Source organism: Arachis duranensis, chromosome 1, assembly GCF_000817695.3.
Source record: "Arachis duranensis cultivar V14167 chromosome 1, aradu.V14167.gnm2.J7QH, whole genome shotgun sequence".
NCBI classification, from domain to species: Eukaryota; Viridiplantae; Streptophyta; class Magnoliopsida; order Fabales; family Fabaceae; genus Arachis; species Arachis duranensis.
In genome coordinates this window covers 8,416,729-8,419,999 of record NC_029772.3, presented here as the reverse complement: position 1 = coordinate 8,419,999, position 3,271 = coordinate 8,416,729, and positions in this window count along the sequence as shown.

Below are 3,271 nucleotides of genomic sequence, written 5' to 3'. Positions count from 1 at the left end.
GTTATCATCCAACTAGCGGAAGGACTAACGTGACCAAGTCGTGTATCTTTCGAGGACGATTTCGATTAATTTTGTCTTTCGAGGACCAAAATGGAGATCGGGGTATCTTTTAGGGACGATTTTCACTATTAACTCTTTAAATTTTTCTTAAAGTTTAACGGCTTTGTCTTAGGTGGGAAAAGTATATTCAGGTTCTTAGTGGTCTAGAAAATAAAATTATAAAATAAAATAGTAAATTACATAAATATCCTCATCTTCTTCCTCTTCTCACATCTTCTTCCTCTTCTTACATTTTCTCTGACAGAAGCTGGCGGACTCCATGAGCGGTGGCTCTGACCATTGCCACCCAACAGTGGTGGCGGCGACCACTGCGACAACTCCTGCTCCCCTTCCTTGTCGCATTTCTTCCTCCCCCATTGAATAGCGTCGACAGTGACGGATCTCTCTCCCTCCTGCTCGTTCTTGACTTGGCGGCGACATTGGAAGTGGCAAACAGCGACAGCCTGGCGACTCCACAGACAGCGACGACAATACGCAGATGAACGACGGCAAGGACGACACACGTAGAGGCAGCCCGAAAAGATGATAACGACGGCGGCTTGTAACAGCTCAAACCACCCGCTAGCACGATATTGTCTACTTTGGCACACAAGGCCTCACGGTTTTGCCTTTGACGATAGGGATGATAGGCGAAGCCCCCCACACTCACTCGTCAAAACGCGTCATGCTAGGGAGAGGTATCCACACCCTTATAAGGCATGCTTCGTTCCCCTCCCCAACCGATGTGGGACCTTACAATCCACCCCCTTAAGGGAGCCCAGCGCCTTCGCTGGCACATCGATCCGGACTCCAGCTCTGATACCATCTGTAATAGCCCAGACCATCCGCTAGCACGATATTGTCCGCTTTGGCACACAAGGCCTCATGGTTTTGCCTTTGACGATAGGGATGATAGCCGAAGCCCCCCACACTCACTCGTCAAAATGCGTCATGCTAGGGAGAGGTATTCACACCCTTATAAGGCATACTTCGTTCCCCTCCCCAACCGATGTGGGACCTTACAATCCACCCCCCTAAGGGAGTCCAGCACCCTCGCTGGCACATCGATCCGGACTCCGGCTCTGATACCATCTGTAACAGCCCAGACCACTCGCTAGCACGATATTGTTCGCTTTGGCACACAAGGCCTCACAATTTTGCCTTTGACGATAGGGATGATAGCCGAAACCCCCCACACTCACTCGTCAAAACGCGTCATGCTAGGGAGAGGTATCCACACCCTTATAAGGCATGCTTCGTTCCCCTTTTCAACCGATGTGGGACCTTACACGGCTCCTCGTGGCGGTCGTGCTCCTCCTTTAAATGACGGCGGCAAGAGGGGGTAATGGAGAAAAGATGAAAAGAGGAGACAAAGGACAAAAATATAATTTTGAAATAGAAGCATTTGTAAAAATATTTAAACATATATATAATTATTATATTATTAATAAAAATTTTAAATTTTAGTCATTGATTCAAAAATTCAATAACCGTGATTTATAAAGAATCTTAGACCATAAATATTTTTAAAATACTTTTTTTATTGAAAAAAGCTCCAAGTTTAACTTTATTTAAATTATAAAGATGATATATTTATATAAGCTTACCTCTTTATCTTATAATTCATTATATATATATAATAATGTTTAATGTTGTTGACAATAATAATAATAATAATAATAATAATAATTTATTAATTCAACTGTGAAGTATATTTAGAATTTAACATATGTTTATTAATTATTCATGTACTTAATTTAAGTACATTTTTCTATTGATACTTTAAATATTTCTAATAGTATGGTTATTAAGTATATTTTTCTATTGATACTTTAAAGGGTTGATAATTTAGTTTTCATGTTCGTACATATATTAAAATGGCTTAAAAAATTAAAAAAAATTAAATGGTGGTTTATTTTAATGTTTAATTTTGGAACACAGATAAACAAATTAAATAAACACTATATTGACACTACTGTTTTGTTAGTGAATCAATACGCTTTTTTTTAGTTTGCTAATAGAAAAATAATTTAAATATACAATTAATTAATAATTATTATATTTTTATACAAATTTTAAAAGTATTTTGTATATAAATAGTGTTTTTATATAGATGAATTTTGTATATAAAATTTTAAATTTTGTTTTTGTTACGGACCGCTAAGAGTCCAGCCCAGCTAGCCGCTGGGTTGGGGCACCACTAGGGTCCAAACCACTTGCGGAAAGAAGAGTTCGACGGGTCGGGTCCTAACACCTAACCCAGGGCGCACCTAACTTATCTTCCATACGACCCAAGGCACCGGTCGGGGCGGCATCCTTGGGGCGGCACCCGAAATTCCGACCCGAAGTCTGGAATGACCTGCTCTTCCCACGTGGACTAGGACAACTCATGGTAGCCTCTCGGCCAATGGGCTAGGTCATTCATGGGCCCGCCCAGTACAGTATATAAGGAGAGAGGTCAGCTCTCCTCCCGAAATACGTCATACTTTTACCTAATTTGACTACACCTCGTACGGACACTGACTTGATCGTTGGAGTGTCCTTGCATGTGGTCATCTCCCTTCGTTCTCTTCTCCTCCCGTATCATCAACTTTCTGTTCGTATCACCACGCCCGCTCCAAGTCCATCCGGGATCCTGTTTACCCACCTTTCCACCCGAGTACCCGAAATCACAAAGTAACGAACAGTTTTTAATTAAATAGGATTGAAAAATAAAAAAATTTAATACATTTATAAATAAGTAATCTTTAAATAATCTATTGAGCCGCGGATAAAAAGATAAAGTCAATTAAGTGGGTTACAAATAAAATAATTAATATTGATTTTTTTCACCGAATACATTTGTTATATTTTAAATATTTTATTTATTTATCATTCATATACTCATATGTATGACAAGATAGGTTATGTTAAATAATGTATATTATATGATCTCAATTTATATAGGTGTATATATGTCTATATATATCATATTTTATTATTGACCAAATTCAAACCAAATAAAAAAAATTTAATAAAAAAATTTGTATAAAAGAATATTGATATAATTTTTTAATAACAAATTTTTTATTGAAATATATTACTTTCTATATTTTAAATAAGAGAATAAGACAATAATAAAGTCATGAAAATTACTAACCTAATCGCAATAATAAAGTCTCCATAAAAGATAGTAAAAATGTAATAGGGGAAGGAAGTAATTTGTATCCTTTTCTTTCTGAAATTCTATTAA